The 27,709-nt window shown below is 38.1% G+C and overlaps 1 protein-coding gene across 4 annotated transcripts in view; it reads right to left on the bottom strand.

Annotated features, from left to right (window-relative positions):
- The window catches only part of LOC131668403 (protein white), a 625,545-nt gene that overhangs the window by 42,944 nt on the left and 554,892 nt on the right, over positions 1-27,709 (bottom strand). The gene's annotated exons all lie outside the window — the stretch shown is intronic.

Genomic DNA, 27,709 nt, shown 5'->3' on the forward strand with positions numbered 1-27,709 from the left:
CGATAACCAGGATAGAGCTGAAGAAGCATCATCCGGGAGCTACAATGTTCGACATTAATCAGTTACAGCTGATCACCATAACCGTATCGCAGAGTAGGTGCACCACTTTATTTCCGCGCAACGATTTCATTCAACTGGTAGTTTTGTAAGCGGCCGTTACCTCATTCGTATCGCCTGACGTTGTAGCTCGCGGTAGAATTTTTGTATTCTCTCTTTCTCTCTCCGGATAAGTGTTAATCTTATACACATGCGTAAGTCTTTCGGCCCATAAAAGACTATAACTAATAATCCTATAAAAAGATTTGTTTTCTATTTGCAGCATTACGTTCTTTCATTTCCCTTTAATTTAACGGATCCGTTTCCAGAAATCTTTTGAACCGATTTTGTATAGGGAATAGTGGTAAATGAACATTAATCTTCGTACACCTTGGATAATACAAGTATCACAAGTCAGGTGACTAAAAGCGAGTTCAACTGTATTGGAAAGGAGACATTGGAGTGAAAGTATCAATCGTAAAGGTGAATACACGTATGCTCATACGTGATTAACGGCACGGCTGTTATCTGTGCATCGTGGAAGATTGTTCTTATACAAACCCTAATTGCAACAGTTAATCAACCCTGTTACAGTTTTCATATTGACAGTTTAAATAATAAAAGAAATAAGCTCAAAAAATGGATAAAAGAAAACCTATAAACAAAATGGACAATAAAATAAATTGTAAAGATATCATACTCAAATTAACTCAATCTTATGGAGATTCACTCCCTACACTGAAAGTCCGTGAAGATACAAACAATCTTACCAAGTTACTATTAGATATAAGAACATATCTGTAAAAATAAAAACTGTAACACGTACTACAAAATATCTCACACAAGATTGAACCTTTTCAATTACTTAAAAATACTAGAAAGAACTAAAAAAGACAGAAGCAAAATAATCAAGATGGCAAACGATTTTATGAAACATTTGAATATAGAACCATATAACAAGAATATTAAAAATATACAATTTATAAAAGCAACATACCTATATCAAAAGCCGAAAATAACGAACAAAACTTTTATAGAAAAAGTTTTTGATGAAATAGATAAAATAGCAGAAGAAAATAATTGCAAGGCACGTATGAAGAAACAATTGTCAGCTCCGGGGAAGCCTATACGAGGTCTGTCCGGAAAGTATCGGGCCTACTTATATATTTTCGTGCTAGCGTTATTCTTTATCATCTGGTGGGTGGCATCCTTCAAAGTAATCCCCACTTGATTGAATAACACGGTTCCATCGATGTTTCCACTTTTCAAAACAGTCCTGGAACTCACTCTTAGGGATAGCCTTAAGTACACTCGTCGCATTGTTTTCAACCGTTGTTTTGTCATCGAATCGGTGTCCTTTGAGTCGTTTTTTAGTTTTGGAAACAGCCAAAAGTCACAAGGGGCTATGTCGGGACTGTATGGAGGTTTCGAAGCAATGCGATATTGTGTTTGCTCAAAAACTGCTGCACAAGATTGGATGAATGCGCTGGCGCATTATCGTGATGGAGAAGCTAGTCAACACTTTCCCAAAAGTGCGGCCGTTTTCTTCTTACTGCATCACGCAAACGTTTCAAAATTTGAACGTAATATTCTTTATTGATTGTCTGACCTGTTGGTGCATATTACTGAAGTACAACATCTTCACAATCGAAAAAAACAATCAATATTGACTTAACATTGCTCCGACTTTGACGTGCATTTTTTGGTCTTGGCGATTCAGAATGCTTCCACTGTGAAGATTGTTGTTTTGTTTCAGGATCATAACCATAAACCCATGATTCATCACCTGTAATATCTTTTCTAAGCACATTATCTTCATTATTGACCATTTCCAGATTGTCCAGAGCGATTTCTAAGCGAATGTTCTTCTGCTCTGCTGTGAGCAATTTTGGGATGAATTTCGCATACACGCGTTTCATTCCAAATTTTCGGTTAAAATTTCTGAAATGATAGGTTTTGGTATCCCAAGGTCTTCTTCTAGTTCTTGCACAGTCATACGACGATCATGTTCGATTGCAAGTCGCACCCGCTCAATATTATCTGCGGTTTTTGTCGTCGAAGGTCGGTCGGAACGAGGATCACTATCGACAGAAGTGCGACCATCCTTGAACAGTTTATACCACTTTTTTATTCGTGTTTTGCTCATACACTCGCTTTCGAAGGACTTTTGCATCATTTTAATAGTTTCCGAACTCGTTTTTCCGAGTTGGAAGCAAAATTTGATGCAAATTCGTTGATCGTGTTTTTCAGTCATTTTCGACAATATCAAAATCCAACGAACACGAAAAAGGCACTGTAAACAAAGACACGCTGCGCATAAACTATACGTCCGGCTGGTGTCAGTAAGTAACCAATAGATTCGTGAGGCTTTACTGTTGAGGTTTCTGTCCGGTAGAGGTCGCTCGAACACTATGACGCGAAGATATAAACGATAGATATATATCGTAGACCCGATACTTTACGGACAGACCTCGTACAGGATCCAAATTGTAGCAGGATGACCTATGGAGACATCAACTATATGGGAAATAACAAAGCTCTACTGTACTTCGACAGGGAAACACAAGGAAAACAAACATTCACTCAACTCAACATCTTCACTAGAAGCTCAACCAAGCTACTATGATGTAATTATAGTGTAACGTTGTATCTAGATCATCTTGTGAATGTTCAACCATAATGCTACACAAAGAAATCTTCCCATATTACAGAAAAACATGTGCAATTAAACTTACATGTCCAGCAAGACTCAACAATTTTGAAAGACTTATATACAGAAGAAACAAGAATGCGACCACGGGATACTACTGAAAGGCAAAACAAATGTTAAATAAAATTTGGTAATATAAAAAACAATAAGTGCAATAAACAGTGATCTGATTACTAAAGTAGTACAATGCTACTTCAGCATAAGCGGACACGCCTAGAGTTAAGTTACGTATGTATTCCATGTAGTTTTAAGTTTTTAGTTTTAATTTTACACCAGACTAGAAACAGAAATTAAATTCCTCTGCTAGATTACATTTAATATGTAATATATGTATGCATATTATGTAATTTATGTACTGCGACGGTAGTCGATTTAATTAATCGAACCGTTCGCGATTCTGCTTCTCTCGCGTTAGTTCTAACAGTTAAGAGAGAGAGGGGGCGCGCGATCTTTTGAATAGGCAGTTACGCCTCAGCTGTGAACACGAATTTACCGCCGATTTGTGTTGAACTTTGTTTTCGCCGAATAGTTAGTTTTCTGGGTCAATTTCGTGCGTGAGTGTAAAGGTATTCTCGAGGTAAAAAACAGCAGCAAGTAGCAGTGCAGAAGCAGCAGATTGTAGCTAATTGGAGGCAGTACAAGGAAGCGCAGCTGATAATCAAGAGGCAGCGGCAGTTGATATTTTTGCAACAACAATTACGGCTGATCACCGTAATTGCACCGCATGGTAGGTGCACCTTCCATCATTATAAGCGATACAAAATACATTCGGTATTTTGTCTATTCGTGATAGCGTTATTTTTTTGTATTCGCGTCGAGCGTTAGTTCGCGGTATAATTCGAATCTACTCTCTCTCTCTCTCTCTCTTTCTCACCGAATATAACTAACTGTAAAATCCTATTCGCGTGCGTTAGTCTTTCGGCCCTACAAAGACTGTAGTATTTTTTATTAATTAACCCATTAAGTCCCAAACGCACAAAATTTTAACGTTGACTTTGACCGCGCATCATTTTAAAATAAACGAGGGACTTTGAACTCAAGTCACATATACTGATGTTTTTGAGGTCGCTCTTTCGATTAGCGGTGTCGAAAATTCCGAAAAATAACGTTTAACCTATTATTTTTCAACAAATATAAAAAAAAATGCATTTTTTGGACTAGGATTTTTTTTTCAAACCTAATTTCAGCAATGTTCCGAATGTCTAGGCAACTTCTAATACAGATAAAAGGTGTTCCCGATACTTGCACTTCAAAAATATACAGCGAAACATTTCGATATATAGTGTTATCCAATTCAAAATGGCGTCCGAACGCCAAATTTTTGTTTTAAATTTCACAGATTCTTTTCTCGAAAACTATAGACTTTCGTAAAAATTTCCTAAGAATAAAAATGTTTTAGATTTAGTCAAAGAATATACTCAATTTTTTTCAGATTGATCCGGTACGATTTTGGATTTTTCAAAAAGTCAAAAAATCGAAATTTCGAAAAACGTCCTTAAAAAATCTGAAAAAAATTGAGATCATTCTTTGATGAATTCTAAACCATTTTTGTTCTTTCCAAAATTTTATAAAAGTTTATAGTTTTTGAGATAAAATTCTGTAAAAATTTTTTGTCGTAAACGTCCCTTTGCCTTTATTTATAATAAAGTTTCCCGATTCTTACCGCGAGGAGGTGGACGATTGAGAGAATCATGTTTTCTTTTTTCTTTTAATATTTTTTTTGTTTTTTTTTAATTTTATTTATTTTGTTTATTTTTTAATTTTATATTTTTTAGAGAAAAAAACGCTAATCATTAGTATGATTCTTTTCAAAGCATGGTTGACAATAATACGAGGAACACGTATTACAAAATTTTCTTGTTCGTGTCTTGCAGGTTTCAATACTACACTTTCTTGGCAAGAAATTTTTTTCTATTGTATGCTTACTTCGTTTTTTGGATTTGTTCAAATACGTTTTACTGCTTTGAAAAGAATCATACTAATGATTAGCGTTTTTTCTCTAAAAAATATAAAATTGAAAAATAAACAAAATAAATAAAATTAAAAAAAACAAAAAAAATATTAAAAAAAAAAAGAAAATATGATTCTCTCAATCGTCCACCTCCTCGCGGTAAGAATCGGGAAACTTTATTATAAATAAAGGCAAAGGGACGTTTACGACAAAAAATTTTTACAGAATTTTATCTCAAAAACTATAAACTTTTATAAAATTTTGGAGAGAACAAAAATGGTTTAGAATTCATCAAAGAATGATTTCAATTTTTTTCAGATTTTTTAAGGACGCTTTTCGAAATTTCGATTTTTTGACTTTTTGAAAAATCCAAAATCGTACCGGATCAATCTGAAAAAAATTGAGTATATTCTTTGACTAAATCTAAAACATTTTTATTCTTAGGAAATTTTTATGAAAGTCTATAGTTTTCGAGAAAAGAATCTGTGAAATTTAAAACAAAAATTTGGCGTTCGGACGCCATTTTGAATTGCATAACACTATATATCGAAATGTTTCGCTGCATATTTTTGAAGTGCAAGTATCGGGAACACCTTTTATCTGTATTAGAAGTTGCCTAGACATTCGGAACATTGCTGAAATTAGGTTTGAAAAAAAAATCCGAGTCCAAAAAGTGCATTTTTTTTATATTTGTTGAAAAATAATAGGTTAAACGTTATTTTTCGGAATTTTCGACACCGCTAATCGAAAGAGCGACCTCAAAAACATAAGTATATGTGCCTTGAGTTCAAAGTCCCCCGTTTATTTTAAATGATGCGTGGTCAAAGTCAACTTTAAAATTTTGTGCGTTTGGGACTTAATGGGTTAAAGTCTGTTAAATTTATTCGCCGTTTTCGTAATTTAATTTTCCTAGTAGCTTAAGTAATTGAAAAAGGCTTAGGTTTTTAATCCAATTACATCTAGGGGATTAAGAAGATTAGGAGTAAAGTCGCTCACACTTAAAGTTCAACGAGTGTCACAAGACACGTGACTTAAGGTGAGTTCAACTCCGTTTAATAGAAGACAACTAGGATAAATCATCTGACGTTAAGGCGAATACACGTACTATCATACGTGTTTAACGGAGCGGCCGTTTGCTCTGTATCGTGGGAATTTGTTCTTAAATAAATTTCCCATTTTTCAGATAACCTTCCCTGTTACAGTACACTGCCGGTCACCTACTCGTACATTAGGCCCCACTCAGCAAAATTAGTCAAAACGTTAAAGTTTAATGTCTCTAGTAAATTTAACGTACAGGGTCGCCCGGGGGCGCATTTGAAAGGTATTTCCAAGAGCTTTCAAAGGGTATGACTAGTTGATGCCATTGATTGTTTTTTAATCTTTTGCAAACAATAATTTAACATTGAAAATTTGGGAAATTTTTTGCTAACTTTGAAAAAAAAGAAACAAATTTTTCTAAGACCAAAAAAATGAGGAAAGTTATTTTTTTGCAAAATTAATGACATTTATTATGGAATTGTATTGAATAAGTGAAAAAAAAAATTTGGTGTAGTTTATCATTTTTTGGCGTACCAGCTGTGAAAAAAAAATTATAAAAACCTACAGACATTTTTTTTTCGAAAAAATTAAAACAGAAAATATTGCAGTACTCAACTTGCAAAAACAATCATTTTTTCTCCTATACATTTTTTTGAAGTTTTAGAATTTACAGAGACAAAAAATGTTTAAGAAAATTGTCACTTCCCGGAAAAAATGCCCGTGCTCACGTCGGTTTTGACGAAAATAATTTTTTGACCAGTAAGTCAGAGAGAGCTTGATAAAAGCCAAACAATGCTCTAACTTAAATTTTTATAAGATTTTTTTTTCAGATTTGGCAAACTTTCAAAATTAGTGTGATGGCAGATCGTAATTTACTTTTGCTTTTATAATAATTAATTAATAGAAATTAATATGAAGAACAGCGTGAGAAACTTCAAAATGTTCAATTATTGTTTGCAAAAAATTAAAAAATAATTAATTGTATTCATGTGTCATACTCGTACCATTTGAAAGTTCTTGAAAACACCTTTCAAACGCGCGCCCGGGCGACTCTGTAGTGTACTTAAACCTTTGACTAATTTTGCGTCGGGGTGCCCAAAGTAGTGACCGGCAGGGTATATTACTTTGGAATAAATAAATTCAAAAAATATATTTAATTCATATTAATGTATAAGATACAACATTTTTATTTAATTTATTTATACACACTATAACTTTTTTTTAAGAACTCCCCTGTCTACTCATGGTTTTATCTCTTCAAAAATTACTGTGTAAATATTTTAACCAAAAATTATAGATGTCTACAAATTCATACAATTTCAAATTTACTTGCCCATATAAATAAAAATACTTTTGTTTTATTTCATACCCTGATACCCTATTATCTCGAAGGCTTATATCCTAATTATCTTAACTCTCGAGCAGGTTACCCTGCTACGCTGGAATACCGAACATCTTCACCCCCCGTAGTATAATGGTCATTATCCCCGCTTGTCACGCGGGAGACCAGAGTTAGATTCCTCGAAGTCCTCTCGGAGTCAGGAAGGCAAGCGGCACGCTTGCTTTTTGCTCCATGGAAAACGGTCATTTATACTCGAGCGCTTTACTACTTTACCATCATACGACTCCTGTATCATCATTTGGAGGTACAAAATCAATCTTACATAATTTGAACATTTAATTTTAGTGAGAGCCTTCTGTGTTTTCTTCTCTGCAAAAGTTCCTACCAGTTCACTGGAAGACTGGAATCTTGTAGCTATGCGCTATCGTTCAGCATGTGCCACACTATAATATTAAACTTAATGATCACCAAGGACGAAAATATAAACATCGATAGCCAGGATGATACCGTTAATATACATAACGAAAATATAGAGAAAGATAGAATCGTGAATTCTGCCAGCACAATAACATTAAGTACACTAATTACTATCACATATACAACAACTACATCAATACAGATGCCAACTGGCATAAAGCCAAGAGTCTGCCCTCCAACTGGTATTAAAGATACAAATATTTAAAAACTTGAAGGTATTAACGGCGACTGATCATATATGGATATTGAAACTGAAATCAAAAGCTCAAATTTGCCAAATATTGAAACTCTAAAAGTCACAAAAGCAAACTTAAAGACAAACCTCGCGTTACTCACTTTGTAGTCCTACTTAGTAACCGTAATATTACTTAAAATGTTTCTAAGGTACTTTATTTTATTTTACTTCATTTAAAATCTTTGTATTACCAAAAAGTTAAAGTTGATACTTTTAGAAAAAGAACTCACTTTCAATGTACCAGATGCCAACGCATTGATCATAGTAGCTCAGGTCTCTAACTTGATTATCGTTGTGCTAAATGTAAAGGTAATTAAATAATAATCATATTCCAAAAGAGTGCCTTTTTCCCAACAACGCTTTTCGTGAACAATTATATTGTTGTAACTACGATGAATACGGCCATTCTGCGTTGTACAGAGGCTGCCCATATTACCTATTATTCTAGAAGCAATCTAAATTATCTGCTTAACTTAAGCTTTGCAACTCTTCGTAACGAAAGATTAGAACGAGTTGAATAATCACTTAATAATAGAAACACTGCCACTAACCAATCTCTTCGTATGAACGAATTTGTACTAATTTTGCGACGCTTCGCAACAATAACGATTTAAATCCAGCAAGTAATGACGCAGAGTTGCGAGCTTATTAGCTATATATATATATATATATATATATTATTATATATTATTATATCAATTTTTCCCTGATCTCTGATCTCGAAAATCAAATAACATACTTTTATTTACAACTCAAAAACATTAACGCGAGACTCTCGCAAGTCCATGCTAATACAATAGACACAGAAAAAGAATTGACATTCTTTTCTTTAACCATGAATATGGAAACGGATTTGAAAATTCATGTGAATAGTATTGGTGACTGTATAAAAAATTTTGAAAAATGGGTAAAGCATGGGTAAAAACGGGTAACGCATGTTGTGTTTATTTTTCAATTTGTTCAATAAAAAAGGAAATAGAAATTACATATAGAATCCGCCACTGAAACTTTATCTCATGATAGGTGTTATGAATTACTTGTTTAAACATACATCAGTAGTATTTAAAAAAATTGGTTTAGATTAGGTTGAAAAATGCCATGTTCTTAAAAATTTGTAGGAAATGCTTGCCACACTTTATTACACAAGATTAATATTTTGCACTCAATTTCGGACATTGGTTGTTTGAAATTTGTGAAGTGCTGCGAAGATTTTCGTAATATAATTAGTTCTTATTTTACAGTTGATTTGATCCAAATTTCAGTTCAGTAATCATTTTAAAAGTTATAACTTTAAAAAAAGATTTAATTATCACTATCATTCTAAAATTGTACGCAGTGTTTTTCATATCAAATTGTACAGTAAGTTTCCATGCTGCAAATTTACTCAAAGCGGTGAAAGAATATAATAATTATTAATATACTTAATTTGTTATTTTATTATTTGCTAAAAATAAACAGAGATACACATACACACACATATATAAATATATGAAGGTCTTTCAATAACTCCGTGACTTCTCAGAAGATGGTGATGTTATTGTTGTAACGGAGAATTCCGGCCGTACCTGTCTGGGTTGCTCGCGGCCGTCGGCACAAATTATTTATTCGGGGATTCGGGAAGCAAAAGACGTTCCCACGACTGAATAACGCGTCGAGCATAAACACGTTAAACGCACAGATTCGAAGTCGGGATGAGGAGTGATACAGCGGCGAATAAACACAACAGCGGATTAACACTAATCCTTTAATCGTCAACAATGAGTTACAATACAGCGATCTCGCGCTTATACACTACGAGCGGCACAACAATGAATCCGAACGCGAAAGGTGAATCGGTGGCTGATCAGCCTGCCGATTCTCTTTATAAATTAAATCGCTACAATAATGCCCGACAAAATACTTTTCGGTGATAGGCCATTAACGGGTAGCCAGCAGGTCTGCTGTGCTACCAACCATAGACCGACGCCCAAACATGCAAGAGAGAGAGACAAGAGAAAAATACGGCACCGACCTCGACCTTCAGTCTCTTCGACGGCTGGAGCGCTCTGCGCGTGACGTCACTGGTGCGCTCCTCGCTGACCGTCTCGCTGATGTTTGTTGTCGTCGCTATCTATCTCGCTCGTTCTCTCGCTTGCTCTACGATGCTGCTCTCTCAATCCGGAACTCGCTCGTTAATTGCTGCTGTTGTTGTCTCCGCCTCCTCCCTGTTGCTCGGTGCTGTAGTACGTCACGTTCCTCGCGCGCTCGCCCGCGCACCTCGCCGGTTACCCGCACGCACCGGTGCCGGGTATCTTGTGGGACACGGCTAGGCGCGACCCAGCCTCACGCTCTATCACTCGTCCGCGCACCGGGCGTGTCTCCGGAATTAACAAAACGTCGGCGAGGTCGCGAGGCCAACTCGGAAAAACCGCGACCTTTCGGTTTATCCGCGCGCGCGACTTTCTCCACTCATTGCCTAGCAGAGACTCTCGAATTTTCCGCGGCGAATCGGCAATTCGAGCGCTCTCTCTCTCTCTCTTTCTCTCTTCTTCTGCGCCATCTGCGTCGCTCCAGCAGTCAGCTCAGCCCGTGTTCAGCACCTCGTAAACAAAAGGTCCAAGCATGAGTGTGTGTGCCAAACGTACACACTCTCAGCCTGGCGCGGCGCACGGACATTTGCGAGAGCTAAACGGACGAGATCGGCCTAGCCGAGATTCTCCGTCACATTGTAAAGTATTTTACACTGTAAATAGTATAAGTGTGTAAACAAAGTTTCAAGACCGTACCTTTATTTGGAAAGTTTTTAGTCATTTGAATTTAGTTTTTCGCTGTTTAAACAAAATCATGGAATAAAATAAGATTTGTGTACTTATTAAACATTATTTCCTACGAGAAAAATCGATCAAAGAAACTGAAGAGAAGCTCAGAAGATAATATGGAGACACCTCTCCATCACATGGCACGGTTCAAAAGTGATTTACTGAATTTCGCTGTGTCTTGTAACGTGGTGAATGCTCCGTCTTTTTATTTCGATTATATATTCGCGCAATAGTATCGAAGAGCGCGCGGTGTTGTCGAAACGTTCAAATTCATTAATCGGAGAGCAGGAGGGGACGGGAGTCATACAACCAACTTGCTACTAGAGAGAAATAATAACAGCAAAATTATAACCAGTATCATATGTGAGTTAGTTTATTTACCTCTTCTCTATAGTATACTTGGCCCGCGTGTTCATGTTTACAAAGCGCACGTGCGTCAATAGCATGCAGCGTCGGAGCGATTACAGCTCTTTGTTCGCCAGGTTAACAGGTGCATGCTACCGATTCTTACAAAGAGCGAGGGATTAGCAATTAGTTCCGCGTAGTCGTGAGAAAAATAAAACAAAGTCGCGATATATAGCTGGCCAGCTTACCTTCGTATCGGTCGCACTATTCGCAAGAGGAAAGGAGACGAACTCGCTATTAGTCCTTCACAGGAACCATCCGTTCTCGGTTTCGCCCTCGACGGCGAAACCGTGCACTCACGCTCACTCACACACACACGTACAGTAACGACAAAAACGCGGTTTTCGCTGATATCCTTCTTATTCAGCCGGCTCGCTGCTGCACTCGGAAACTCTGGAGAAACTCTGGTTATCACTCAATATCGGCTGGATGCTCGGATGATTTATCCTCGACTAGTTCATTTATGTTTGCGCGCGTTCCGTCCCGTCTCGTACCGAATTCCCTTATTCCATTTTCCCCAACCAGTAGGTGCTGCCCTCGCAGGCAGACGCATGGCTGGGGCGACAGCGTTAACTAGACGTTTACCGTCACAGTCTGTAAGAGCACAAGTGACGCTGAGCGTCCAGGCTGTCCAAAAGAGGTGCCTATTCAAGACATGATTGATAAAGTTCATGATATTGTACTCGCCGAACATCGATTGAAACTGGAACTCATATCATGGCTCCTCATAAAATATAGGTATACTATGATCAATACTTCGGATATTTTCAGTTCCTTATATTGGGATGAACGTATATGAAATGTCAATATTACAAAATATTCATAAACATCGATTCATAGACTAGAATTCAGCAAAATTATCAGTAATCTGAACTGATAATCAAATAATTTCTCTTTCGCGTCATCACTTTGCACTCATTATGTTCACGAGTATTTGTCATGATACAATATTTACGATCCCAAGTATTAAGATTTTCAGTTTTATTCTTCGAAACCTAAGGTTATATTTATATATTAAAATTATAAGAACATTCGATTTCTTTTGACTATTATCCAATAAGACTATCGACTAGTACATTGTTAAATCGTAATATTCTTTCTGAAGTCGTTTAAGTGGGCCATAATCAAAGTATATTTACGACTATAGGCAATAACACAGGACCACAAATGGGAACCGGAAAAAGTCCTTCGGCAAAATTGATACCCTATATGTATTTCGACGCGCTGATTCCAAATCCGAGGTCCACATAACCCCAGCACGTCGTGTTCAAGGACATTTGAAGGTCAAACGCATTTACTACGGGAAAACATAAAATCTGACCACGGATTCGGAAAGAGCGGGAAATTTTACGTCCAAATATGTATTTTCTATTTTTTCCAACATGACCCTCGAAGGTCATCTGAGGGTCAAATGACTCACCGATAGATCAAATTCGTATTTCCCACATACATCATCACAACTAAAGACATGCGTACAAATGAGTCAGGTATCTTTAGGTTTCTCGATGCGCTGAATCCAAATCCGAGGTCCACATAACCCCAGCACGTCGTGTTCAAGGACATTTGAAGGTCAAACGCATTTACTACGGAAAAACATAAAATCTGACCACGGATTCGGAAAGAGCGGGAAATTTTACGTCCAAATATGTATTTTCTATTTTTTCCAACATGACCCTCCAAGGTCATCTGAGGGTCAAATGACTCACCGATCGATAAAATTCATGTATTCCATATACATCATTACACTACAGATTTTTAACTATAATTTGGTCACGTATCTTTAGGTATTTCGACGCGCTAAATCAAAATCTGAGGATCCTCGGTCTCAAATTCAAATATGAGTTACGGTGAGAACTTAGTTCATGGTTGTGTTAGCTCTCTTTATGGTTTTCTCGCGCGGATATTGCCAATCGATTCCAGCAATTAAAATTCACCTAGCTTGATATATAGACTTGATTTCAGATAGTGATGTCGATCAAAAAGATTTACGAATGACGCGTTCTTTTATTAGCAAACGATCTGCGGAGCGCTTTTCTTTTGTGTGGAGTAGTAGTGTCTCTTTTAAGAGACCAACAATAGTCTGACATCATGTTCACATCCCAATAGCCTTGATATCTTCTTTTGATGTCTTTGAAGTCTTGGTGGAATCTCTCTCCTTGCTCCTCGCTAAAGTCTCCTAAATTTTCAGGAAAGTAATCAAGATGAGAATGAAGAAAATGAATTTTCAAATTCATCAAGCAACCCATTATTTTGTAATTACCCAACATCTCATTTACTATATCTTCGTAATCGTCGTCTTTATTATTTCCTAAAAATTTATGCTGAACTTCTCTAAAGCTTTGCCACGCGTTGCGTTCCTTTATCGTCATTCTTCTTTCAAATTCTTCATCTCGTAATAGTTCTCTTATTTGTGGACCATCAAAGACTCCTTCGTTGATCTTTGCTTCCGAAAGTTTTGGAAATTTCTCGAAGAGATACATAAAAGCGTTGCTTTCGTCTTGTGAATTTTTCATTGCTTTAATGAACTGTTTGACCAAACCAAGCTTAATATGCAAGGGTGGGAGGATCAGTAGAAATGTGTCCGATGTAGGTGCTGAGAATATAGAAATGCAAACAGAAGAATCAACGAGAGAGGGGCCAAGTAGAAGAGGTTGCACTGATGGAATGGAAGATATAGAAGATGATGAGCAAGACCAGACATTTCATGGGTTTAATCATTCTTAGTTCGAGACACAGGACTTTCAAAAGAACTTTCGGAACTATTAGCATCTAGATTGAAAGAAAAAAATTGTCTGGCTCCTGGTACTTCCATCACATTTTACCGAAATCGTGATCAACAATTTAGAAAATTTTTTTCGAAAGAATGCGATTTAGTTTATTGCAACGACGTTGCAGGACTGATAAATGAATTTGGAAACGTAGAGTATGAAGCTATTGATTGGCGTCTGTTTATTGATTCTTCTACGAGAAGCTTGAAAGCAGTTTTACTCCATAACGGTAACATATACGCCCCTATACCAATTGGTCATTCCATTGTCTTGAAAGAGGAATATAGTAATCTCGATTTACTGCTACAGAAATTGCATTATGATACTCACGGGTGGCAGTTGGTTGGAGATTTGAAAATAACAACAATTTTGTTGGGTCAACAAAGTGGCTTCACGAAATATCCATGTTTCATTTGTGAATGGGATAGCCGTGCCCGAGATCAACACTATGTGAGAAAAGAATGGCCACTTCGACAAAATTTGACCCCAGGTAATAAAAATGCTTTACACGAAAGTCTTATACCTGCAAATAAAGTCATCCTCCCACCCTTGCATATTAAGCTTGGTTTGGTCAAACAGTTTATTAAAGCAATGAAAAATTCACAAGACGAAAGCAACGCTTTTATGTATCTCTTCGAGAAATTTCCAAAACTTTCGGACGCAAAGATCAACGAAGGAGTCTTTGATGGTCCACAAATAAGAGAACTATTACGAGATGAAGAATTTGAAAGAAGAATGACGATAAAGGAACGCAACGCGTGGCAAAGCTTTAGAGAAGTTCAGCATAAATTTTTAGGAAATAATAAAGACGACGATTACGAAGATATAGTAAATGAGATGTTGGGTAATTACAAAATAATGGGTTGCTTGATGAATTTGAAAATTCATTTTCTTCATTCTCATCTTGATTACTTTCCTGAAAATTTAGGAGACTTTAGCGAGGAGCAAGGAGAGAGATTCCACCAAGACTTCAAAGACATCGAAAGAAGATATCAAGGCTATTGGGATGTGAACATGATGTCAGACTATTGTTGGTCTCTTAAAAGAGACACTACTACTCCACACAAAAGAAAAGCGCTCCGCAGATCGTTTGCTAATAAAAGAACGCGTCATTCGTAAATCTTTTTGATCGACATCACTATCTGAAATCAAGTCTATATATCAAGCTAGGTGAATTTTAATTGCTGGAATCGATTGGCAATATCCGCGCGAGAAAACCATAAAGAGAGCTAACACAACCATGAACTAAGTTCTCACCGTAACTCATATTTGAATTTGAGACCGAGGATCCTCAGATTTTGATTTAGCGCGTCGAAATACCTAAAGATACGTGACCAAATTATAGTTAAAAATCTGTAGTGTAATGATGTATATGGAATACATGAATTTTATCGATCGGTGAGTCATTTGACCCTCAGATGACCTTGGAGGGTCATGTTGGAAAAAATAGAAAATACATATTTGGACGTAAAATTTCCCGCTCTTTCCGAATCCGTGGTCAGATTTTATGTTTTTCCGTAGTAAATGCGTTTGACCTTCAAATGTCCTTGAACACGACGTGCTGGGGTTATGTGGACCTCGGATTTGGATTCAGCGCATCGAGAAACCTAAAGATACCTGACTCATTTGTACGCATGTCATTAGTTGTGATGATGTATGTGGGAAATACGAATTTGATCTATCGGTGAGTCATTTGACCCTCAGATGACCTTGGAGGGTCATGTTGGAAAAAATAGAAAATACATATTTGGACGTAAAATTTCCCGCTCTTTCCGAATCCGTGGTCAGATTTTATGTTTTCCCGTAGTAAATGCGTTTGACCTTCAAATGTCCTTGAACACGACGTGCTGGGGTTATGTGGACCTCGGATTTGGAATCAGCGCGTCGAAATACATATAGGGTATCAATTTTGCCGAAGGACTTTTTCCGGTTCCCATTTGTGGTCCTGTGTAATGAATCGAATTTCCACTATAAAGTATTTCTCTTCATTTTCGTGAATAAATAAATGATATATTGATCCATAAAAAGACATTGATAAAAAAATGAAAATTTCCATGAATGTTCTATTTTTGTTGTTGAAATTTGATATTTAGATGTTTTAAATAATAATATATGTAACACAGGTTTGTAGCTTGGTTTGCCTCAGACTGCTTGCATAATGTACTATACATAACCAATGTTTAAGTTTTTATAATTTATTATTGTTCATACTCACTGTTTGTTTAAATGTTAACTTTCTGATATTCTTAAAGTTTTGAAAGAAGTGAAATCTACAGGGTGTCCCATTTTAAAGGAACCACCCCGAAATTTTCTACGGTTAGCATTCTACAAAAAAATTGTTCAAACAAAAGTTATTTGAGACAATAAGGAACACCTTTCCCAAAAATCGGATTTGACCGTGAGGTTTATTTTCAATGTCATTTGAATGTCAAAGTTATTTTTTAATAGGAACCTATAATTTTGATGCCGGATTCGAAAAGAGCGAGAAATTCTACGTTCAGATAAGGTATTATGTGTGGGGTGAATCATTTACAACTAATAAGAAAGCTGTTACAATGGATATAAACCAAAGAAATTTTGCTAATTATGAAAAGAAATGTAAAGTTTTACACATCTACACAAATGAAAGAACAAAAACTAGTACAGCAATACTCGAAATACCATCCAACTTATACAAATATATAAAAGAAATCAAAAATAGAATTTTCATAGGCTATCAGAATTGCAGAATTTTTGACATCATTAACACAATAACATTTTATAAATACTACAGATTTAGACATAATGCAAATAAATGTAGAAACGACGCCACGTGTATGAAATGCGCTGGTAAACACTCAACAGATAAGTGCAGTTATGACTTGCCCAAGTGTCCGAACTGCATTTTTTACAATATCAAATTTAAAAGTAATTACGATGTTACTCACTGTGCGAATGACAGCCGAAACTCTGAGATTCTTAAAAACAAAATTAAAAAATTTATAAAAATGATAGAATACTCAATGCAATCTGATCATCAAAGATTTTTTGGTAAAGTAGAGCGTAATAATTCATAACGCGTGATAACGAATATGCGATTCAGAATTGACAGCAGTGCAACAATCGCATCTTTATCCACCAAGCTCAACAGGTAACGATAAAATAATTAAAACTAAATAATGGAGTCTCACATATAATTATCATGAATGAAATAAATACCAACAGCACAGCCACTTTAAATAAATTGTTAAAAACAGAAAATGATATAATACTTTGTGTAAATATACGAAGCTTAAATGCTAATTACAATTAATCTCTTAACTTTCATTAATAGCTTAGAAAAAAAACCGAATATTATAGTATGCACAGAATCACAGAATCTTGAATATCAGCAGTTTTTTAATATAAATGGTTATTGGGTTATTGGGTTATGTCATGCACTATAATAATTGTAAATTAAATAAATCAGATGGAGTTGTATTCTAGATAAATAATGAAATTACAGAAATCACTGAAATCATCCAAATCAATAAGTTAAAATTGTAAATACTTCAATTAAGCTTGAAAATAAAAAAGAACGTGTATTATTAGTTATCTACAAATCACACTACATACACAAAACAGAATTTCTAACAAGCATAAAAAACTTTTTGCTAATACATAAAAATAAGAAAAATTGTATTTTAGTTGGCGATTTCAATTATGACACACTGAGTCAAGAATTACTAGACAAAGAATTTCTACAACTTTTACTAGAAAATGGTTACTGCCCAAGATGCAACTCCATAACCCGACCTTCAATTGATGATAATAGTGGGTTCATGTATAGACTATTTGTTCATAAAACTAGAAAATATTAAATACAATACTTACCTACTTAACCTACTTTTTAATGATCATTATCCAATTTTAATAACATTAAAATCCATTAAAAAAGATATAAAGCAGATTAATAACAATCCAAAAATAAATTTCCACACATTAATAAATGTTGCAAAAACAGTAAATTGGTCAAAAATAATAACTGTAACAGATCCTAACCAAGCTATCACGAAATTAATAAGACACCTTCAATTATGGATAAATGCAGCAAATTACAGTACCAAAAACAATAATAATAGTAACCAACCAAGAAATGCCTTGTAACATACACTTAATCGAACTCGGTAATACAAACATAGGATTAAGAGAGCAACGACCCGCCGTAGTTCGCAAATTCATAATAGGCTTAGGGAAAAATATCAATAAGAATAGCACATGAAGACAGTATATACAAGAGCGGATGAGCTTGGTGGCGTACTGTTACTTTGGCCATCCCAGCGAATTGACGTGACGATCTCTGCTAACGAGCGATTGGACTTCACATTGGAGCGATTGGAGAAGAATCACGTTTAAATAATCGTAAAATATCGTATTTTATTGGGCCAAAGTGGAGACAGTTAGAATATTGTGCTCCGATGCATTACTTTAACGGGTAATACATGCGAGCACAATAATAAAAAACACAAAAATTTCCTTAATCCAGTTACTTGAAAATTCTCGACGCAAACGACAAGGCTGTACGTTTGCTTGACGGAAATCCATTTAACTATCCTGGTTCATTATATTGAATCCGCGAGAACTTCGGGTCTCAAACAACCCCGACTTACCAATAGTAAGTCACAGCCTGGATAACTAATGCAATCATTCATTCATGTAAAACAAAAGAAAAACTCAATAACATATGAAAAAAAGATCCCAATAATCTACTAAAAAAAGAAAACTTTAAGAAATATGTTAAAACGTTATACCACGTAATTAATAAAGCAGAAGGAAACTTTGATAGAATAAAAATTAACTTCAATACCAACAACCCACGACATCTATGAATAACACTAAGCAACAAATTAGGGAAAAACACTAAAAAAACTAATAATATAGATTTTATTACTGATAACGATATGAAAATCAAAGACACACAAAAAATAGCCGGTAAAATGAACGAATTCTTCTGCAACGTCGCAAAACACTTAAGTAATAAAATCAATACACTCAACAACAAAAATATAGAAATGCCAGCGATAAACAACAAAAATATATTTTTGAAGACAACAAATATATATGAAATACAAGAAATAATCCATAAAATGTAAAACAAAAATGGTGGTGTTGACAGAATAAGCTCAAAAGTACTTAAAACTTTAACAAGTTTCATCTCAGCACCCCTTGTTTACATAATAAACACAAGCATAAACAAAAATAATTGACCATATGCTCTTCAAGAAGCAGAGATAATTCCCATTCATAAAGCCAAAGAAAAACTTTTACCAACAAATTACAGCCTATATCACTTATATCGAACTTAGCTAAAGTTTTTGAAAAACTAATGCACAAAAGAATAACTAGTTTTGTAAATGATTTCAATCTAATTTCTAACAAACAATATGGTTTCCAGAAAAATAAAAGTACAAAAGATGCACTCTACCACATAATGAATATAATATACAATCATCTTGATTAAGGAGAACCTATCATGATCACCTTCCTTGACTTAGCAAAAGCTTTTGATACAGTAGATCACACCATCCTGCTAAATAAATTATACCACTACGGAATACGAGGAAAAGCTTCTAATCTTATCAAAAGTTACCTAACCAACAGAAAACAATTTGTGAAAGTAAATAACCACATTAGTAAACCTAAAACTGTAAACATGGGAGTACCACAAGGAACGATCCTACATAACTCTACATAAATGATATTCTTTCAAATATGTCAGAAAACTCAATCCTATTTTTCGCAGATGATACAGTAGTCATCACATCTGGTAGAAGTTGGATAGAAGTTGAAAGAAATAATCAATTCAATCAATTCAATTCAAATCACAAAAACTTGAATATTTTTATACAAGGTAAATCAATTCACAGACAAGATTACATAAAGTACCTAGGTGTAATTTTCGATGTAACTTTTGTACCATTACGATGAACATTTTATAACATACAACAATAAAAACAAAAAAATAAGAAACAGCAGCCTACAAGTACCAAGAAGATTGAGACAAATCAGTATCAAAAACATTTATATTAGCGCTATTAAACTATTTAACAAACTACCTGAAGAATTTAAATCAATAGACATTTTACATACTAGGAAAACAAATCTCAAATTATGGATATAACAAAACCTATGAAACTTGTTACACCAAGTAAGAAAACTATGAAAGATAAATACAACTGCAAGAATTTACTCTTATCATTGGAAAAATCGCAAAATAGAATTGAGTATCTGATATCGGAAGTCCATGAGGATACAATTTTCCCAAACAACATACTACTAGATATTAGAACATAAAGGTAATTGTAACCTACATAAAAATAGATCACACTCTAGAATGACAATTTACAATTATAAAAAAATGCTAAACAGACCAACTGAAATCCTACAAACCCTACATTAAGGATTTTAAACCAATAACTTATTTGAAAGCATTACACTCAGAACCGGAATCATTACCTGATGAAAACATTACAAAATATAATCCGATAGAAAAGGTATTTGATATAATAGACCAAATGGCTGAAATTAACAACGTTAAAGCAATAACATAGTTGAGTCAGCTCCAGGCAAGACCACATTCCATTAGAATGACTTATGGTGACATCAACTATCTAGACAATAATAAAGCTATTCTTTAGTTCTGTAGAGGAATACAAAGTACCCAAATTTATACCAATTCCGTTCAAGTGTCTAATCAATGCATAAACTATAGTGAATGCTTTAAGATCTTTTATCAATAGAAAAACTCAGTATTTGGTCAAATTACATTGCATAGTCGGCAGATAACAATTTCCACTAGGTGTGGTCCGTAATTTTTCTACGGTATCTATTAATACTTTATCGAACGCCTCAATCGGCGTATCCGTAATCAACATCGGTTCTTTGATCTTATGGCGGTCGATTTTCTTCTTAAGACATCTTGAGCATTTCCAGACATAATTCAAGATATCATTCCGCAGCCCAGACCAATAATATCGCACTCTGATCTTTTGGTATGTATGATTAACACTCTTATGTACACCAACTATGCTGTTATGTAGGATCTTAATTATTTCTAGCTACTATTCTGAAGCTGGCAAAGTAGTCTTTCCGTAGTATACAATCGCATTGATAGGACTATTTTCGAAAGTTCTTATCGAAAAATCAATAGTCCGGATCCATGATCATCAGTATAATCTCCTCATTTACAATATGGAAGATCGTTCTATCTTTCTCAAGCAATAATTTTCTTTAGATTCATCAGTCCAACTTTCATAACTTGTACGTTGGTAAGGTCATGACAATTATCTTTAATAACTACGGAGAAAATGTTATGACTTTTGTATTTGGTCGTTAAAATTTGTGAGACTTTTGGTTTCAAGGTTTTCATGTTTAGCAGATCTATAGTTCCGATTTTGCCTAGTAATTTTGAAATAGTGGTCTGATTGTCACAATCTCGAGATGCGAATTGCACAATATTATCCTGTTTATATGTCAATCATTATTGACTCGTGCTTACATTATTTTGCAGGATATATCGCAGGTCTTAACAATAGATTACCAGTGGTGATTTTACTACTTAAGTCGTATTCTTGTAATTTTTAGATATTTGGTATTGATTGACCGGTACAGCTGTGGCGGCAATATGAAAAATATTTCTTTGTCCACTGCTGCCTTTGAAAAATGTAATTTCACAGGATTCTCATCCTTGGGGTCAGATTCCTCAGGTATACCATCAAGATTGTTAAATCTAACTGTAGATCAGACTCCCTTGACCATAGGGGTGCTTTCGGTCGCCAGTATTCCTGCTTTTATCATCGGGGTTACCGATATCTCACGATAACTCGGTTGGGGTCTCCTCGACTTCGCGACTTTTCCCAGCACTTATTTCCTCAGCAATATCCGACTAACGTTGACTCTCGTGTTTCGACTGGTCCATGCCTTGATAACTTTTGTGTTCAAGTTATATCCCTAACTAGAGTTTTTTTTTACGAGTCTTCCACTAGTTTCGTTATCCTATCTACCATTACATCATTGACTTCATCGTATGAATCAATATCCCATAGCGTTTCTTGTAGATCTTGAGGAGCATCATCTCCATCCGAAAAATGAGAAATTTCTATAGTTTGATTGTTTTGCACGAATCCTCTATCATCCCAATAATAGGACACATTGTTCAGGTTCTGTTGTCACCGTAGACTAGCTTCAATCCTTTCTGCCGATTTCCAAACTTCATTTGCTTATAAACTGGTCACCTGTTCCGGAGCTCGTTCTTCACTTTTTTTTGTTGCAATTTTTGTTTCCTTCAAATGCATCATCTTCCGCCTTAGAGGCACATTCTAAATTATGACAATGAGCTTATCAGAGGTAAATTTCAGATTTTCTTGAAACTTGGTCTAAATGTTGCCTATATAGTAGTTTACTTCAGTGTGGATTATTATATCATTATAATAATTATATCAAAAGTTATAAACTATTGAAAATTTATATATGAACCATTTAAGTTATCGAAACAAATTATAGATTACGCGAAAAAGGGTGTACTTTGAAGATATTAAACGAACAATACTTTAATACCATTTTTTTCCAAAAGTTATTAAACAATTGACCATATCTCAAAAAATTGTTATTTTTATTTCAAAAATTCCGTTTTTGTTGAATTCCTTGACCTCTTTTTTTTTTTTTTTTTAAGGATCCATTTTAAAATTCATTGTCGATCCTTAGGGGAGTAACGATGCTGTAAACTTACGAATGTTGCGAAAAACTAGTGAAGCTAACGTTACTACGCTTACGATTGTGATAATTAATCTTAGAAAATCTCTAAATACAACAAGATCAGAATTACTAGTGTATCGAGAAGCGATTAAATATATACAAATAAATAATAATAATAATAATAATAATAATAATAATAGCAGACAGAGACACGGCCCACAAACTGCTCAAGAAGGGCAGAATCAAGATCGGCTGGGTCAACTGTCGGCTGAGAGAAAGATTGACGGTCCCGAGGTGCTACCGGTGCCTCGGATACGGACATAGACGAACGGACTGCACAGGACCTGACAGAGGACAGTGCTGTTGGAGGTGCGGGGGGACCGGCCATGTCGGGAGAGCCTGCCCCACCAAACAGCCGACGTGCTTCCTATGTTCCGAGGCGCGTGCAACGGAGAGGGCGCACGTCCCGGGAACGGGAGCGTGCGCGGCCTACCGGGCAGCGCTGGAGGAGTGCCGGAAGCAGACACGACAATGACAGGAATCTTACAAGGAAACCTGCGTAGGTGCGAGGCAGCCCAGCTGCTTATATCACAGACAGCGAAGGAACGAAACGTAGACATACTGATACTGAGCGAGCAACTGTGGGACTTACGAGAACAGGACGGCTGGTTCTCGAATACCCTCGGTACGTGGGCCATATGGGTCAAAGGCAAACCGGCTAGGAGAATACAAGCGTCTGGCAGGGGGGAAGATTACGCGTGGATGAGGGTAGATTCCGTCACCTACGTTAGCGTATATTTGACCCCAAACTGCACGATGGCAGTGTACGAGGAAAAAGTCGGTAAGCTGGAAGACGCCCTCATAGGTCTCCCGGGTGACTTTGTCGTCGCGGGAGACATGAACGCGAGAGCGGTCGAGTGGGGTATGACAACGACGGACAAACGAGAAAGGCTGCTTCTGGAAATGGCAGCAAGGCTTGATCTGGTAGTGGTCAACCAAGGGACGACAACGACCTATAGACGACCGGGCTTCGGATACTCAATACCCGATGTGACGATGACGTCAGACAGGATCTCGTCGCGGATAAGAGGATGGCGGGTGACCGAGGACTATACAGCCAGCGATCATCAGCACATCGTCTTTGAGGTGACAGATCAATCGACGAACATACGAAACGGACAAACTAGAGACAGGACTTCAACGTATTGGAACTTACGACGACAAGATAGAGAGCTGTTTGACAAACTGCTAAGGGAGGCACCGTTACCCGCCGAGTCTGCCCCGGCAGAGCTTGGTCTGCGGGAGCGTGCCGAATGGATAACGGACAAGACAATGGAACTGATAACGGAACTGTGCGACGCCACGATGACTCGACGCAAGGGCCGAACGCACAAACGATCAATGTACTGGTGGACGGACGAGATTGGCCTCCTCCGTGGGGAATGCATTGCCTGCCGCCGGAGGATGAACCGCGCACGGAAAAAGAGCAGACCAGACGCGGACGAACTATCGACAGCGTACAAGATGGCACGTAAGAGACTGACTACTAAAATAAAGGACAGTAAAAACCGATGCGCTAGACAGTTGTGTGAAGAAGTGGAGCGGGACCCCTGGGGACTTGGCTACAAGATTGTGACCAAGAAACTGGGGGCCCTTGGCCCTTCTGAACCAAAAGACAAAGACACCATGAAAGCAATAGTAGATGGACTTTTCCCAAACCAACCAGAGACGGAAGAAATGACGAACGAACAAGAGACGACAGTGCCAGAGTTTGTCGGGGCAGAGCTTATTAAGGCTGTGTCCACGATCAAGCCTGGTAAGGCACCCGGACCAGACGGTATACCGGGAGAGATCCTCCAGCAGATCGTGGGCGTACGTCCAGGACTCTTCCTGGATAAGTATAACGTGGTCTTACGTGCGGGCATCTTTCCCAGACGATGGAAGACTGCTAGACTGGTTCTCCTGCATAAAGGAAAAGGAGAGCCGAATAGTTCGTCTTCCTATAGGCCCCTGAGTCTTCTAGACACAGCGGGTAAACTTTACGAAGCGTTATCGAAACCAAGACTGACGAACGCGGTAACTGCAAACGGAGGACTTGCAGGAAACCAGTACGGATTCAGACGGGGCTGCTCAACTATAGGGGCGATTCGACAAGTGACCGACGCCTTTCGGCGGACGAGGCTCGTGTGCTACGGAGCGAGGCCAATAGTACTTCTCGCGACTCTTGATGTCAGGAATGCCTTCAACTCCGCTCGGTGGGGGGATATTCTGGAGGCCCTACAAACTCTCAGGGTTCCCGAATACCTGATGCGGGTGATGAGGGAGTACCTACACGACAGATGGATTCGATACGAGACGACCGACAGAACAGTGACCAGACGAATCACAGCAGGAGTCGCCCAAGGTTCAATCCTTGGACCCGACTTCTGGAACATACTGTACGACGCACTACTAAGACTACCGATGCCACCGGGGGTGGAGCTGGTTGCCTACGCCGATGATGTGGCTGTGGTGATAATAGCCCGTACCCCGGAGCTGGCGCAAATGCTTCTGAACCGCGCGATGTTACGAATCAATAGATGGATGACTGAACGCGGACTTAGCCTTGCCCTGGCCAAGACAGAACTCATCCTTCTGACGGGAAGCAGGATTAATACCCTGATTCCCATGACAGTCGGAGAGGTATCGCTGCGGACCAGTAGGGCGGTCGAGTATCTGGGGGTGACCCTAGATACGAAGATGACCTTCTGGCCGCACATACAACAGACAGCGAGGAAGGCGGCAGAGAGGACTTCCGCTCTCAGTCGTCTTATGGCAAATACATTTGGACCGAGACAATGGAAGAGACGACTACTGATGACAACGACCCACTCGATCATGCTCTACGGGGCGAAGGTGTGGGCCGACGCGTTGAGGGTCAGGAAATACTGCAAACGACTGACAAACGTACAAAGACAGGGAGCACTGAGGATAGCCTGCGCCTACAGGACAGTCTCGGCTGAGGCTGTCCTGGTGGTGGCGGGGGTTATCCCGATAAACATGCTCGCCAGAGAGCGGAAACGCGTGTACGAACGAAACAGCGACATGATCAGAACGGAAGCTGTCCAGGACGAAAGAACTAGGACGATGACGGACTGGAACAAACAATGGAGGATGAGCATGAACGGAGCATGGACTAGACGACTCATTGACGACCTGAGACCGTGGACGGAGAGGCAATTTGGGGAAGTGAATTTTTACCTGACCCAGTTTCTTACCGGCCACGGGTACTTCAGGAAATATCTGTTTGACAGAAACAAAGTTAATAGCGCCGACTGTAAATACTGTGGATACAAATGTGATGACGCAGAGCATACATTTTTCAAATGCTCACACTGGAACGACGAAAGGCAAAGACTGGAGACGACACTTGGAAACATCACGCCCAACAACATTGTGGCAAAGATGCTACAAGACAAAGACTACTGGACGGTAACGGTAACGTACGTTGAGACTATCCTACGAGAAAAAAAGGCGGACGGTTGCCTGGAAGTCGAGTGTTAGACGAGAAGAATGCGAGAGTAAATGGTATGAACAAATGGATGAATGTGAATAAACGGACGTAACGAAACGATACAGGACCCGTGGACAACGAGAGGACTTGACGCGGTTCTCCAGCGGGAAGTAATGCTTACGCGGTTCCCCGCTGGAGAATGGTGTAGGTGGACTTTACTACTCTTCCCCGGATGGTTTACCCTCCGGTTGAAGAGAAGCGGGATTTGGGCGGTCAGCTGGTCTTCGACGACCCGGAGGCTCCTTGCGTTCGATTGATAGATCGCTTGAAACAGCCCGGTCTGAGAGGATCAGCGAGTCACGTCACACGGTGGGAGAGTGTAGGTGGGTAGCTTCGGTGAACTGCCGTCACACTCCAACCGTTATGGTCCATGAGGATTTATCCTGTTTTTTTACCACCATAAAAAAAAAAAATAATAATAATAATAATAATAATAATAATAATAATAATAATAATAATAATAATAATAATAATAATAATAATAATAATGCCGGGCTGGTCTAGTGAGTGGTAACACCTCACTGGGCAAATGCTAGCTTCCAACGTCCACGACGTGCCCGGTGGAAACGATGTCCGTCGCGTCAATGCTCTGAGCAGCAACGCCATAACGGACACGGCCAAGAGGAAGATATGGCTCACAAATGACGCAAAAGATAATGGTATTCTGCCGATGTGTCCAACCATTAATCACTTATATACATACACACTCACACACTACGCAAACACTCACACACACACGCCTTCTGGCTAACCGGGGAAGTGAATGCTCGGCGACCCTATAAACGGGCCTTACCGAAAAGCGAATGGTACGGGACTCCTATAAACGGAGCCGCCCGAAAGCGAGTGAAGGGGATCTCTCTAAACGGGCTCTCCCCGTGAACGAAGCCCGGTTTTGCCCATGGGCACTTACATACACGCACACATCACAGGGGGGAACACTGAACACACAGGGGGGGGACCTCTGGGGCCGCGCGTTGTCCCAGCGCGGTTCGTGGAGTCGCGACCACGAGGGACCTCCAGCATAACGGGACAGAAAACTATGGAAAATGCACAAAGAAAACATTGATTTACCTCAAGTGGTAATCCCTTCTCAGGGAGAATCCACCCCGGGTTCCGATCGGGTGAAAGCCCCGGTGGCCACGGGCAGCGGCAAGGATTTTGAGGGCCGCACCTTGTGCATGTCGAAGAGGAGGACCAAACGAAACGATACGAACAAAAATACACTGAACATACCAGAACGACAGAGGACAGACAGTGTATCAAGTGGCGGCAGCGGGGTGAGTTACGCCTCCGCCACAGACAACCAAGAACAAACGTCAGGACGAACACCCACGATAAACAAAACACGAGACATGACTGAACTGCTAAGGCTAATACAAGAGACGGCGACAAAAATGGCCGAAGCAGCAAACATACAAAAAAACATGAATATGACAGTGAAGACTGGAATCAAGACAATTCTCGAGACTGTGGACATTGCGCTTCACAAGCGGATGGACACAGCTCCGGAAGGACACCGACGAGACAGCAACAAGACAAGCACGACGACGAACAACAACGCAGAGACGCCACAGACGAAACGGAAACGTTCGCTGACCGGAACCACGCCGGAGCCCTCACAAAAGAGGCCACCGACGACAGATTCGACCAAAGACTGGCAGACCGTTACACGGAAAAAAACAAA

Source organism: Phymastichus coffea, unplaced genomic scaffold (genome assembly GCF_024137745.1).
Source record: "Phymastichus coffea isolate CEN01 unplaced genomic scaffold, Cenicafe_Pcof_1.1 PCOF00006, whole genome shotgun sequence".
Taxonomy (NCBI): Eukaryota; Metazoa; Arthropoda; class Insecta; order Hymenoptera; family Eulophidae; genus Phymastichus; species Phymastichus coffea.